The sequence below is a fragment of the Aulostomus chinensis genome, chromosome 12 (assembly GCF_037954235.1).
Source record: "Aulostomus chinensis isolate RoL2024-O1b breed Wild chromosome 12, RoL_Achi_v1.0, whole genome shotgun sequence".
NCBI classification, from domain to species: Eukaryota; Metazoa; Chordata; class Actinopteri; order Syngnathiformes; family Aulostomidae; genus Aulostomus; species Aulostomus chinensis.
Genome location: NC_141331.1, coordinates 16,754,432 through 16,769,983, shown reverse-complemented (window position 1 = coordinate 16,769,983; position 15,552 = coordinate 16,754,432). Strand labels below are relative to the sequence as shown.

General features: G+C 41.8%; 1 long non-coding RNA gene across 4 annotated transcripts; it reads left to right on the top strand.

The window, feature by feature from the left end:
• The first annotated feature begins 1,243 nt into the window (after positions 1 to 1,243).
• On the top strand, positions 1,244 to 14,962 carry LOC147252280 (uncharacterized). Of its 4 annotated transcripts, XR_015118741.1 has the most exons (5): positions 1,244 to 1,386; positions 2,893 to 3,003; positions 6,493 to 6,598; positions 11,503 to 11,549; positions 13,560 to 14,961. It is a non-coding gene; the product is annotated as an uncharacterized LOC147252280 (long non-coding RNA). The 4 variants fall into 4 exon arrangements; XR_015118742.1 differs by lacking the exon at positions 11,503 to 11,549; XR_015118740.1 differs by lacking the exons at positions 11,503 to 11,549; positions 13,560 to 14,961 and adding an exon at positions 11,154 to 11,442.
• Positions 14,963 to 15,552: the final 590 nt, after the last annotated feature.

Here is a 15,552-nt window from a genome sequence, read left to right as displayed (position 1 = left end):
AAACACAAATCTTGTACAAGAAAGCAGCGCTAAGTGAGAATTGGTCTGTGGTTTTTCACTCTAACATGCAAAAATCATTACTCATCTTCTCCCTAACTTACCAACGCAGTTTTCTTAAGGCCGATTTATACTTCGGCGTAGCCTGATGTGCACCTCGCTAAAAATGTAACAGCCCACCGCAGCAACACAGCTGTGACTTTGTAACGTCTCATTTCCTTCTCTTCTGGTCGGAGCTCTTTTTTGGTTATAAACCTATTCCAGGAAATGTAACCGTTCTTCAGCATTTATTAGTTCCAACTCAAAAATGATGTGGTCAGCTTGAACTGCCATTACAGAAGCGTAAGCACGGAGCAACACAACAACAACGGCAAATAAGTATGAATGCTCACCGCGTCAGGTACAGCGCTAGAAAGTCTCCAGGCATGAAAGCATTTCAGCTTCAATTTAGATGTCTGTCCATACGAACATGTCTGAAACATAATCCATTTGGATCTTCCAAACTAAAACAGGGTCCGATATTTTTCCAGCAGAAAATATATGAGATGACCATGAAATGACCACAAACACATTACGTGGTGGTAGACTGACATCTGTTCAATGTTCGAGCCAGCAGCATTGAAGCAATAGAAACTTTTATCACGGATGAAACAAAATCCCCGGTTCACCAACAGAGCGCTCTGGACGGAGGTTAATGTTGTTACGTAGCCTACAAAACTTTATTTTATTGTTATTCACTGACAACACCTCCTTGAAACAACAGTCACCGTGGAAAATTAATGTTCTGTTAAGGTGTTTAAAAGAAAAAATACCCAACTGTCAGTAAGGTGAACGACGTGGCGTGACAAAGGGACTTGAACACACGTCCTCACATGTAACTTGGATGTGAGGTGAAAACATAGCAAAGGTTATATCAGGTCTTTTATTCCCGGCAATATTGTTTTGTAGTTGTATTTTTAATTGTGTTTCTTGTTTTACTTGAGCGTGTTTACATTCGTGTTTCTCTCTGCGTTTTAGTTCAGTCTGGTCTGTTCCCGTTTTATTTCGTAGTCACTTTTCTCCTGCGTCTTGGTGGGTTTGACACTTCCTGTCTTTTTGAGTGCTTCACCTGCAGCTCGTCAGTCCTCCTCAGTCACGGCCCTGCTCCTTCTGTCTCTTACCCAATCAGCTCCCTCCCTGCCCTCATGTTCCCACACCTGTTTCTTATTGTGCAATTAGTTGAGTTGAGCTCACTTGTCACCCTGCCTGTCTTCGCCTCGGTGTTCTTTGCTTTCGTGAAGTCTAACCACTCAGTTTTTATACATTGGCATTCAAGACCTTAAGTTCTTGGTATCTGTCCTCTTTGCTGTTTTCAACATTTGGAACCTCCCACGCCGCCACCAATGTCAGGTTAGGCCTTTTAAAATGAAAACCTATTTATGGGTGAAGCTTCAGTTTTGCCCAAATGTCAGATTGTGGTTCAACCTTAATTCCCTTTGCTGTGTGTCATCTTGAGAGTTTGTTGTATAGAGGGTGTCTGGCTGTTCTGCAGACTTGTCAGAAATTAGCGTAGCGCCACAGTTCATCCTATGAGCTCTCAAAAACAACCGTCTTGATGACACGAACCATTAGAGGTGATGAAGGCTGCGAATAAACCAAGAATGCACACTGTCAAAGGACCCACCCCCTTGTCCCTATAGTGAGCCGGATGTCTCATTACTGTCATAAATCCCACCGCAGTCTCAGGTATGGAATCCTGGATGCCTAGAGTACTTTAATTACTTGTACGACAGGAGTCTCTGCTTGACTGTCAGTTTACAGCCGTGCAATAACACCGCCACCGTCACAGATGCTGAAAGGGAAAGAAAAAAAAAAGAGACTATTGGAAATAAATTTACACACTTAAAAGCCAACAAACACAGACATAATCCGGGTTGGAGTAAGAGCAACCCTCTCTGGGAAAACAAAGGGCTGTGCAAAAGTGTTTTCTGCACGGGATATCTCCTTTCTTTCCACACACTTATTCAATGGAGGATTTAAATAAGCAATTGTGAGAGTTTGTTTGACGAGCCCTGGAAACAACACAATAATAAACGCTCTATTGTTGAGCCAGCCAGTCAAACAGCATGCTGCTGTATATACAACTCAAATTTCTTTCATGTGAATTTTTGCCGTTGTGAGCAATTTGTCTACATATTTTAATTTATGAGGTCTGTAGCTATGAAGCCAGCACATTCCTCCCTAATGTTGACGCAGAGGGATGGTTTTTAGCCAGGGGAAATAAAGATCCCAAGGCGGAATGAAAATAGTGTTTTGTTTTTTTTGTTTTTTTTTTGCTTGTTACTATGCAGATTTCTTCAATTATTTTCCTTACAAAAGATCACTTGAGGAAAAAAAAAATATAAAGATGGTTACATGATTGTGCTCCCTTCTGTTTCTAGTAGCTGAAATATTTCAGTTAACTCTCAGCAGTGTCTTTGAAGTGAGAGACAAAGTGGAATGAAGCATAATATCCCCAGGGTCCCATTTAGTTTGGGGAAAATAAACATTTGCCAAGCCCCATCTTGTGTGACTGCTTCTATAGGTAGAGGTCTGGGAAAGGTGCCAGGAGTTTCTCGACGATATAATTAAAATGATGGGTATTCAGAGATGAGATGCCCTCTGAGGAGAAGTGACAATTTCATTAGTCGGCCCCTCTTGTTGTCTTATTGCAGACACTGAGGGAGACTTAAGTGATGAAGACACACATGATAAAACAAACTCCGAACTTCTTGGAGGAAATGGCTAGTTTTTTTCATTTGTGGTGTGAAACTCGCATTGCTTCATTAATACGGTCATTAAAAAAAAAAAAAAAAAAATCCAGCGATATTTGTGAATCATCAGTTTTCTGTGTGTGACTGTCACGTTCTCCTTCAGGGCCCGAGCACCTCTATCCTACAACGGCCCCCGCCACGACGTTTAAGTGAAGCAGTTCTGGATCGTTAACTCGTGTAATATGGTCGCCATCCGCAGTCTAACCTCTAAAAGGTAAGATCCGTTTTCTCAGTTACTTCAACAACAGGTAATCAAACTGCAAAATTTGTGTTTCGTGGTGCCTCAAAGAAGTGTTGGTGAAGTTTGGAGGGGTGGGTCTCATTCTTGGGTGCCCAAAGTTGTTTTTTCTTCTGTTGGGCCACATTGTCGTTGGATGGATTTGTGATTCGGTCAAAATCGCTGAGGCAACAGCATTGCGACATCATCACACAACCTATTGCCCCGCCCCCTGGACAACCGGCACTGTACTCTGTGGCATGAAGTAGTGATGACAGGATGGCTTTTTTTTTTTAAAATTTTGCTCCTCGTCCAAATTAGTGCAGCTTTCTTCATTCTGAGAATAAGGTCAGCAGTAAAAAGGCTTTGCTGTACGTGACATCACACCACCCACATCCTCTCCCCTAAACCAAAGGCACTACCCTACTTATTTAAATTGTCTAATCAATAATAAATCACGCATTCACGTAGGCACAGTCTAAAAAAGGAACAAAAGCCCACTACGCCACTGCTTGGATGACGAGCTGCATGTGTGGGTGATGTAAAGATACATTGTGCAAAATATGACCACGAATTTGTCACCAAACTGGCTACCACTTGTAAAAGATGCTGATTTTGCCAGTTTATGTATTTGCCTTTGATCACATTTGTATACTATTTAGTACAACAAACATGCTTTTTGTTTCCCAGTTGGAGTTTCGAAGTAGATGGGAGCGATGCAGGAAGATGCAGCTGACCTCTGTGAATTGACTCAGCTTATCTGTCTCTTTTTAATGACAAACGTACTTGTTGGCATTTCCTCACAGGATCCAATCAAAAAAAAAACTGAGAAAATAACACTTATGACTGAGCCCATATGATGTTTTTTTTTTAATCCTTTTCCAAAGCCCACACTTCAACCGCTCATAATATCCGACCAAGATGTCCTGATTTATTACATCTTCAAATTTCACAATCTGGGGACAAATTGGTCCCCTCAAAAATGCACGAGCGCGGATAAAACGGCTCATATTAGATGAAAATGCATTCCTGATGTTGCAACACGAGAGAATGCGGGCATAGTGGTGTCGCTGCGGATTAAAGGAGATGCCATGTTTTATGACCTGCAAAACTGTTACTAATTTGGGGACACTTGATATGGTGGCGCGATGCAGAAAGCAGCAGCGGCAGCGGTGTCGTTGCTCTGCCTGCGCTCAAGGTGACACATGGCTCGCAGGGTGGTTGGGACGACCGCATTCTTCCAACAAGAGGAACAAACGCATTGTGAGATGGAACAGGCTGTCATGCCAAAACACTTATAAAAAGGCATGAACTGGCAAGTCCTCCATCTCCACATCTTGAGAAATAATCACTCCCTTCTGGATGTGTTTATGAGGGCAGCGGGGCCCTTGCTCGCTGATATACTGAGGAAGACGCATACACTGCAGCTGATCCGAGCTTTGGACGCTTAAAAAAGGGCATGCCTGAAGTGACACAGCAATTACGTCATCTATGGATGACATTTTCTATTGTAGAGGGTTTTTAATGCAAAATTAATTCAGTGAGTCATTGAGAAGATGACATATCTACCCATGGCTCACTTTACAACTGTAGCTTTATAATCGGAGGTGTGCTCAACATGTGCTTCAGATCAAATCATAAAAGTAAGGCTTTTGTTAGAAAATTCATTTATCCTAGCATGAGCCGATAAAAAATTTTGCTGTAAAAAGAGTATTTGTCCCATAGCACGAAGTTAGGAGAGTTCACGTCCTCTGACACTGCGTCCAGTTCAAAGATTCTGTATAGCAACACAGCATCCAGTCACCTCTCAACGTAGCACTAAACACACGGCTGGTTGGTTGGTTGGAGAGGAGGCGTGACACCAAGCACACAAATTTACAAAGTTGGGGTCTGGACCCACAAGAAGGTTGCAACACACCAAAAATCAAATGAATTGTTAAAATGATTAATGGTAGCCCGTTCAAGCAAAGAGTTTAAAAAATCCCATCATGCAGCATTTTAAGCACGTGAAGTGTCAGTTTGAGGAGAAGGGCCCCACTTTCATTCCTCCTCCGAGCTCCGCACATCTGTTTCTGCTCTGTGGAGTTGACCGCATGCAAAGATACTAGCTAGTAGTGTTGCTTTCAGGCGCTAGAAGTTACCTTGGATTACTCAGTGTGCTCTGAGTAATCCAACTTCTCAGGTGACACACATAACAGGTATGAAATGAAACGCAGCTTTGAACATTTGCGTATTTTTAAAAGCAAGTACTTGGATTGGTGTAGAAGTACAAATTTGACTGGGCAACTTGCACTTGTAGTGGAGTAACATTCAACCAGGAGTGTCCAGCACTCAAGTATGTATTCTGTGTATTTTTGCCACCCACCACATGTAATGTGATAAAAAAATATTTGGGCAAAATCACGAAGAGAATGGAAAAAAAAAATCAATTCCATTCGTAGTTCAACGTCACAGAATTAGCAGATTTTGGATATGTTGTTTAGTCCGAACCCACCGCCAGAGATTTAAGACCCCCTGCCATAATTTCAAATTACCTTTTTGGATTTATGTGGAATCACTTAAAAAAAAAAAAAAAAAAAATTAAGCATGTTGTATTATGAGAGAAGAAAGACTCAACATGCTTCAGTGTGTATGAGGTATGTCATTCGAGCAGTAGACTGTTTACAAGTTTCCACGGGATTAGGACAGGCTGGATTTATGCCCCGGCTGCGGAGGTTCAAATAATTCCATGTGAAATCCAGGGTTATGTATATTTCGTCCAGCCATTCTAAAGCAAGCCTTTCAAGCTTTCTGGCTATGGTGAGAGCACATGGTATGCAGAGGATTTTCTATTCCCTTTCATGATTGTTGTGGCATTGTTTCTGTGTAAGCTTCACAGACCTCTGAGGACGTCTGGTGGAAACCAGGCATGTGTTTGTTTGTCAGACGCCCATTTATAATAGATCCGTATTTCAAAACAAAAGCAAACCATCAAAGTGTTTATCTTAATCATTACATCCTCTTCACTAGAATATTTATGAATCATGTTACAAGGAGGAAATTAGCTTAAAACCATAAAAGACTAGCATAAGTTTGGGGGTTTAGTGGTAGTTGATTCAGTGGAATATCAATTAGCATCCATTTAGTGGACAGTTCGCTCACAGAATAACAATCAGCTACTTTTGTATAAACTCAGAGTTTTCAGAAACACTGAAATATGTTTTTTTAAGCCTCTATGCATAGTAAAAGTATTACTTTTTGATTTATTCATATTCCTCTCAGATGTTGCATGAAAAAGTCCTCTGAGAATCTGCAGAGAAGAGTTGCGTCAACCCTGTTCTCTGAATAGACGAAGAAAGTTTCACGTGTCTCTGCAAGCTGGTTAAAAGGCAAATATCAAGAACTCTTGGATGTCCCATTCCAGGAAGGACAAAGTTCTAAGACAGAACTGGGCTCCAACTGCTATCTCCATCCACCTATCGTCTCCATGCTATCTATGTACTGCAGGTTGGAGCTAAATCTGCTTGATGATGGGCGAGAGGAGGGACACACCCAGGTCAGCTGTCATCACGGGGCTGCTTTTGCGATCACTACGCGTCGGGCGAAAGTGAAGGTCTGAATCATTTTATTCAAGATGCGTTCACAGCAAATGTAACAGCTGAGAGAGGGACGGTTGAATCAGACATCAAACAAGACCAGGAGGGAGGCCAGGAATGAGTCAGGGATTTGTTTTGCAGATATCGAATATTTCCAACAGTTTATATTTATTGGTGTTGATTTTATCAATTCAATTTTTAAAAAAAGAAAAACACATGAACACACACACACACACACACACAAAATACAGCAATAACATGCTGATAATATCCATCATCTCTCTACTGGACAAAATCAGATGCAAAAAAGTCTCCTGATCAACCTCAAAATCAAATCGCTTGTTCGTCTACCAAAATGCCATCATCCTGACAAATTGAATCAAAATTCAAAATCTCTCAGCAGCATTCTAAGTTACCCTGCAACGATCCCATGACCTCCCTGGTGGAGTAAATGAACCCTTCTGCTATAGCAGGACACTGCAAATTGTTGCAGTCTGTCCAGTTTCTGCATCTGAAATATTGAGCTCATGTAAGAGCAGGATGCAGAATTGATGTATTAGAATTAGTATTTTCTGCCTATTAAAGAAAGCGGAACCATATTTTCCACAAGAACCGAGGTTTTCTGCATTGACATCTATTAACTAGGATGAACTGGAGGAACGGATACTGTGGAAAGACTCTGTCCACACACAATAAGTTCACTTTATTATGGATGAAAGTTCACTATCGAACTCCGCCAGTATCTTCAGATGTCATTAAATTGAGCTGGAAAGCAGACGGGAAGTGAAACAGAAGTGTTTCTTCAGGTCTGTTCCATTGTTGTCATTAACTTTGCTACCTTTGACCTGCCTGAGTCAATGTGATTTATCCTACAAATGACCGAATATTATTAACATAGATTATAAATAGGCTGTTGCAAAAAAGATCCTCCACTTTAGTCAAAACTGCACAAGTAGAGCAACAACTCGGCCAAGCGGCTGAATAGGAGCCCAGGCAGGAGGTTTGGGAGAGTAATAGAATCCAGGTTATGACCTATTTTTGTTTAGATTCACCTTCGTTTGCATGTCATGTCTGGAACAGTTCCTGGCCTGACATTTACAAGGCCCATGATGAATGCGGATAGCTGTTTCAGGCTTCATTTTCTCACATGGTTGGGTGTCCTGTAGGGCAAAATGTCAGCCTGCCCTACAGCCGCACAAACCACAGAGCATCCTGACAGCTCCATGTTGCAAAACTTGTAGCACCACCGCAGGACTACTTCCCTCGAATTATTTTCCTCATTTATCAGTCAATCTTCAACACTGACTACAGTGATTCTGAAACCAAGACCTCTCTTTTCATAATTCATCACCTTCCCCACTTTCCATCACACCAGGCAGCTCAGCGAGGACGAATGACATTGATCGTAATCGATCACCATGTGAAGGTGCTTGCCTCGACTTTCTCCTGGTCAGAGGGAAATCTGAATTTGAACGTTAGATCGCGAACAGGCCAAGAATCAACAAGTTCCTGAGAATCTCTGGAACTCATTTGGCTCAGTTTCTGGATCTTGCTGGAAATGAGAGAGAACATCGCGGCTACACTGAGAGTAGATCCACTCTGTCAACTGTCCTCTCTCCATCCATCCTCAGGGCTCAGATGAGAGCTTTAACCCTGAGGGCAAGGCGGTGCTGAACATGTGCAAGTCATTTGGATAGAATAAATAACAGGATGATCCGATGATAGTCAGTGCAGCTGCTCTGGGCTTCGTTGTTGTTGAGGCAAACGCGCCAAACTGTTCACTGTCGATGTGGACGCCTGGAGCCGCTCCTAAGTAGTTCGAGGCCAGGTGTGACAGTTGCGTAACTGAACAAGCTCACTTTATCGTTGGCTGTTAACCGTCCGCTGAGAGTGAGAGCTAAAATAGGCCACTTTGTTTACATATCTGACTCAACCTTTGACAGAAACGTAAAGATTTCACCTGCATTTCACAGGAGTAACATTTGCCCTAACTAACCTAACTTTGACATCATCAGATCAGAATTCTGAATCAGTACTAAACTCATGTTGGTTGTTCAACTCAAGTTCAGTCATGCTACCAAATCCAATCAAAATCCATCCAGAACTTTTTGAGTTATTCTGCTAAAAGTCAAACTAACGCCAGTGATCACGACCTCCTTGGAGCAGCCTCTTCTAGGTTAGCATAATTGGATATTGCACTCCACGCTTGATGGTATTTCATGAACACACAGCACACTTGTACACACCGTATATTTCCTGGTTCCTGATCTCAGAGAAAACCCATGAGCTGACAACAACCCCCCGACAATAGAAAATGGAACACAGCAGCAATGTCAGCTGAAAGACAATGGTTTTGGTTTTTGTTTTTTGTTGAACACATGAAATTCCTGGTCCAACAACATAATATACGGGACATCGGTTCATGTTTTTTGGACGAGATTTTATAAGAATTTATCATTACTCACTTACAAAAGCTTCTTGAAATGAGATTCTTTTCTTGGAAAATCTAGTTTAATATGAGGGAGCGGGATCTCTGCCCTGGGAGGGAGTGGCTTAAAATGTACATGAACAGTCCCAGAATATTTTTATATCATGTTGTGAAATTGTCACATCTCGGTTTAAAAGAGACGATGAGAAGAAGAAAATCTTGAAGCTTCAAACCTGAAGCACTTTGTGGTACTTACTAAGGCTTTCCCTCCAGTCTAAATTCTTGCTTGTGTTGCACATTGCTTTGGACAAAAGCGCCAATGAAGACAATGAAGAGAAGAGGGCAAAGAGGAGAAAAGAGTGAGACGAGGAGACGAACGAAAGATTTTCCCGCTTGTGGGACAGGCAAGGTTAGAGATGCCTTGGTTATTGGAAAGTCTCATCAGCCACACAGACCTGGACTTTAATTACTGAGGCTTCATTAAGTCATTTGGATAAACCAGCTGGAATATTTTAGAGTCCAAGAGCAGGTAAATGATTCCAGAGAAAAAGGGCCTGCTGGTAGCGACTTTATAGCCTTTGAACTGTGGTGACGGACGGAAACAGGCCTGGAAAAAAAACACAAAAAAATATCCAATAATAATTTCTGGATGGAAAAACAAAGACCGAGATTAAAGTCTTTGTAGCCATCATGAACAGCAAATAATGAATTTTAGCATTATTTAGTGAAGGCGGTCTTACTGTAGTCATTCCTTTGATGATCTGATCAATAGAGGGTAGGATTAAATGAAACACCCGGATTCTTGGCTGTCAAATGTTGAGCAATCACAGTTTGTGTGTGTGTGTGTGCGTGTGTGCGACCAACATCTGAGTTTGATCAGAACCCTGACAAATATTGTGACATCTAATTTTCCAAAGCAGCAGAGCAGACCTCTGATTTAGTCATTTGGGTGCAATCATCGGTCTGTCTAGGACTTAAGTGTGGAGTGGTAAATATAACGACGCACACAGTGTTGCTACAAATACACTCCAGTTTATCTGATACATGAGAGTCTGACCGGAAGCCAATGTCCCGTTTGATCAAAATAAAATCATGGATGTCGTCCTCACTGCAGTGAGACTCATGTACAAACTGAGTTAATCTAAATTTAAGAAATACCAGTTCAGGTCACATGGTCAAAAATTAAAGCAGAATTATGCAGCTTTGCTGAGTAACAGTGACCTCTGCTGACAACAGTGACAACTACAGCACGAATATGATAAATGAAGGAACTGATTTTCAAAGATTTCAATTTATTTGTCACATGCCTAAACGATTTTGACAACCTGACTGGGACAGAGAGGAACAGGAACACAGTTTCGCGCAAGATGGAAAGAAATTTGCTTCTACCGGAATATCCTTAATGATTGATTTCATAACCGTGACTGTCAAAATCGACCCCCAGTACTTGTCTTGGTGTTAAAATGCAGTTGCTAAGAGCCAATTAGCAGTGGGGCCCTCTTAGCCTCCTCCATGAACCTTCTTTCATTTGAGAATGCATGCTAACTTCTAGAGGAGCACCCAAAAGCAGCACTACTACACGATCTAGTGAACAGATGTACAGAGCTCGGAGGAGGAATGAAAGATGGAGCATTTGTGCACAAGTTTTAGTTTAAGCTAAAAACGCTACATAATGTCACGTATTGACACATCATAAAACTTTATTTTCCAACAGGAACTTTCATTTCGAGAAGCTGTTGTCAATAAATACATTAAAATTGTGATTAAAGATGTTCTGGGCTACTAAACTTAACTGTGGTTCCGTGTCACTGATTTTGGTGACACGATGAAGCTCAGGCTCATTGTCCCGCCCAGCAACCCTCAGTATCGCATGTCTTTCAAGGATACGTTTTACATGTGAAGCAGCAGTGCCACCTCAGGATAGTTGGAAAAGTAATCTGTCACTTTTAAAAAGTCATTTCCATTCAAATGAAACAGATCTGTCACTACCCTCTGCCAGGATGCTGTAGGCAGATCAGTAATCTACATTATTGGCTTGATGTTTCTGGCAAGTCTCACATCGGTCTATGAGTCTTCTGACGTCCTGATTCATCCCTGGCCAGTAGCCTGTGTTTTGCTCATCTTTTGCATGTTTCCATTCCAAGGTGTCCCTCATGGATTTTCTGGAGCGTCTCTTGAAGAATGATCGTTCTATTCCGTCTCTGTAACATTCCATTTGCAATGCTGAGCTCTGATCTCATGTGGTAGTATCTTGGACAGGATCCTTTAGGCCGACCTTGATTGATATTTTTCATCACGATCTGTAGTTCTGTATATTTGATAGATGTGCTTGCGCATGTCCTGTCTGCACGGCTATTAATTGTGCTGCTGACTTGGACAGGACACCGGCCACAAAACAGATTTTTCATCTCAATGAGACTTTCTCTTGGTTAAATAAAATATTAAAACTTGAACGACACTTTACACAAAATCCGTTTTTCTCTGTCTTAAAAGGATCTGCCACGGTACTGAAGAGGTCCTGCCTCTCGACTTTCACACAGGTGAAGACAGAAGTACTGAAGAACCAAATATATAACACAAAGTGTGTCTTTACCTTGGGAGTGTGGCAGTGACCCAGTTATTGTGTGTGACTTCTCCTACACCCACGCTGACTCACGTCATGCTCCCAAGACTCACTGCAGTGCATCTGATAACACTTGGGTCCTTTTTCATGTCTGATGCAAAGGGATGCATCCTGTTGTCACTTAAGTGACAACACACGCGAAATAGCAAGCGGGAAATAACACCGCATCCACTCTCAGTCACGTTGGTTGTGTAGGAGTTCTTGCATGGCTACTGTTCTGTGGTGTAATTTTTTTGTTTTTTTATAGATGTTTATAGTCTTAGTCGTGTGAAATATCCTTCACTCTCTACTCCTTTAGTGAAGTTCCAGTTGACAAAAAGCAGAAGTTTTAAGTAAGTCTTGTTTTTTGTCAAGGAAAATTGACTTTCATTTCTTTGCAGTGAGCCTTGAAGTGTCTCTGTAGGAGTTTCGGGGGGGTTTTGGTTTTTTTTTTTTTTAAAGGTATTTCGAAATTTGAGCATCATTTTAGTCAACATAATCCGAGGAAGTGTAGGCCTGTTCAACAAATACGTAGCAACGGTGCTCTGTGCAGTTTAGTGGTGCATCCTTCTCGAGTGTGCGCCAATAAACTGCACGGAAGGGGAGCTACAGTGTGCAGACGTTTCTTGTTTTAAGTCAGCCTTATCCAAAAACCCTTTTTAGTCTACCTTAATGAAATTAATACGACTATTTTAACTAGACGGTTTAGAATGAACCGAATCGTCACATCAAAGTTAAGCATCCCACTTCGTCAAACCGTTCCTTTCTTGTGAGGGCTTAAAACAGAATTCAGGACTCATGGACATTTTGCAGTGCTCTAATAACTGCGCGCATTGAAGATTTTTTTTTTTTGCGAGCTGAACTTCATACGAAGTGTTCAGATATTTTTGTGTGGGTATTACAGCGTCTCTGTTAACTTCATCAAGGATGGACCGAGACAGGTGGATTAGATGTTCTTTGGATTTTCCCTTTCATCATTTCACTTTCACTTCATAGATGAAGTATGATGAGATGTGCTGTGTCCAGTTGTAGTGTGATGAATGTCTCACTCACAGGCGTCTGGGTACTCCATTTGTCTTCATTCGCTGTCTTATCTCTGTCCGCGCTGTTGGCTGCAGGCCAAACATTTTCTGCTTGTATCAGTGTTGTCACATGCCCCCCCCCCCCCCCAAAAAAAAAACGTTTCTGCTAGATCAGTGCCCTTAACTACATGGACAGAGTGTCCCTTTGTGTTCTGTCCATGGGAAAATATTTGCAGTCATTCTCACTGCTTTACAGTTAGTCAGTTAGTCTTTGTTGCTTTTCGTCGATGCTGTTTGAGCAGGAGAGTTTCGTTGCTCTCATCCCCAGCATCTCTCTCTTCCTCTCTGACCCTCAAATCATAAATTCCTAACACAATTTGGCCACAAACCATGGAACCTTTCAGATCAGTGAAGTCACGCATCTGAGCTCCAAAGCTGTCAAAAGTCTCGTTTTGCTGGTGCGTGCGTGAAGGGTTTATGTAGCTTTCATGAATTACATTCTTTTGTAGTGAGAGGTATATATCATCAAACTTTCCCAGTAACAATTTGTCACTGTCAGCTTCCTCTTTTCGAGTTGGAGTGTGTTGAAAAATTCAATGGCTCTGCGGCTCTGCCTCCCTGAACCGAATCTGTATCAGGTTTTGAGTCCAACTCGGTAACTAGGATGTACAGCTGAAACTGCGGCTTAAAAGCCCTTCAGTGGTCTCAAAGTTTCCATGTTGATGAACACAGTGCATGACATCAACCTTCACTACAGCTACGGTCGCCAGACAATACAACAATGAAACATCATTGAGGTAACTGCTCGCTTGTGTTCGTTGTTTATTTCTGATTACACCTACAGCAATTCCTGTTGACTTGAGCTGTTGCAGCATCTACTTGTTGTCTTCGCGTTTTAGGACAAACATTATAAATCTGTGTTTCAGACAAAGAAGCAACCCTAACACCATGTGGAGTAAGAACAGAATAACCGTGGAGCGCTGGTGACGAGGTTTCTACAGAGATCTAAAGGAACAACATTCTGGGGAGAATGAGCTTCTACGTCCATTCTCTTCAGAGCCAGACACGAGGATGGATATCTTTTATCTCCTCTGTGTGCGCGTTAGGGAGCTGAGACCTATACAGAAGCCAACTGAACGCTAGTTAGCTTAGCACAATGAATGGTCGTGGATTGGAAGTCTTAGCAAAACCTGCAGTTCCTCTTCTGTTTGGTCGATCATTGTCTCTTACAAGGCCGGCCATAATTACAGGTAGTACTCGCTTTACTTTGCAGTGGGGCTTTTGACATGTTGCATGAAATCATTTCCCCTGATGGTTTTCGTCAGGAAAGTCGTCCCACCCTTATGCCTCCTCCTAAAATTGAAATCATTTAACATGATTTTGAAACAAATGTACTGCAAAGCCCTATTTATATTAATGTAGGCAAAGACAGTTTCAGAGAGAAGCATGTTCCATGACTTTTGATCGAGGTATGCTCACACTTCCCACCCAGTGCTGTTCATTGCACTAAGCTAACTGGTCTCTGTGGATCTCAGCTATCAAATGCACAGGAGAGATGGGTTTCTTTTTTTATAGCCTGGATTTGGAGAAGATGGTTTGTAAGTGAATTTCCAAAAAATGTTGGCATATTCCTTGAAGGGGAGACGGAGAGACACCAATCAGTGGTTATCAATCTGAGGGAAGACATGGGAAATGTGTCATGGGAAGCAGCTTTGGAGCAAAGTACAGTTAAAACCAGGGTGTAAATGTACACATGACTTCAAATTCACGCACCGTCACATATGAAGGGTGGGAGTGAGCGAGTAATGAGTCATAAACGTCTTTGCTCTGTTGCAGCATTTTTTCTTTCTTTTGATCCTTGATGACTCACAGTACGTTGTCACGAAAGCAACCGAGCTTACGACTGTGTTTTAACCCCATCATTCCACTCAGACATCTAAACCCGACTGAAACGTTCCGGACGGATCAACCTTAATTCCAGATTGATCATTCCTTCTCAGCACGTCAGCTCACCTTGCCAGGGCAGGTACAGATTATGGATCTGTTCATTTCCTCTACAGCCAAAGAACAGATGGATTACACATTAAATGACTTCAGAGCTGCCAATTGCCATTTATAAAAAGGAATAGAGGCGACATCCTCTCAGGAAGGAGAGAGATTTAAAATCACATGATTTCCCAAAGGCCTCACCAACCCGAAAGGCAGTTGCTGAGTAAAATATAGTCATCTTGAGTTTGTGTTATTTTGACGATTTCAGATAGATGAAGCGTCTATGCAATAAAAACTCGATACCGCTCAAAGTTAAAATGCTAATTACTTAGCGTAGCTTCAGAGGGCAATTTAATTAGGACCAAAAAAAATTGAATTTGGATTGATATTCATGCAATTTTCACAAGGAGCAATATTCTGGCTCAGCTATTAGGAGGAAACAACTGGTTGATGTAGAGCAGAGATTAACGACAATCTTGGTCACACAGAACATTTACATTCGATGGATGAGAGCGGAACATTTTATTAGACATCTGCTCACACCAACTAATCTCAGACAGTTGGAACCGAAGCTTGTAGAACCAAATAAAGCGGTGAACTGTTTCTAACAGAGCACAGTGACTCGTGGTGGACAGTCATCCAAAAATACCACATAAAACCAAATCATTCTTATAAAGCTCTGCTGTCCCTGAGGCTTTGTGCTGGGGCTTCAGAGCTTATAAAGGGGATACTAAACCCCTTTAAGAGACTTTGTGGCCTTGGGGTTAAGGTAACAGCTAATTGTTTCGCTTGTGTCCTCAAGATATTCACAATGAACTCATGAATCAAGCATGTGACTTATGCATGAAGCCACATCCCCTGATTCTTCTCATGCAGCACGCGGTCTGTGATTTATGGCTGGACAGTGGCCTGCAAAGGTGTTGGATTCGA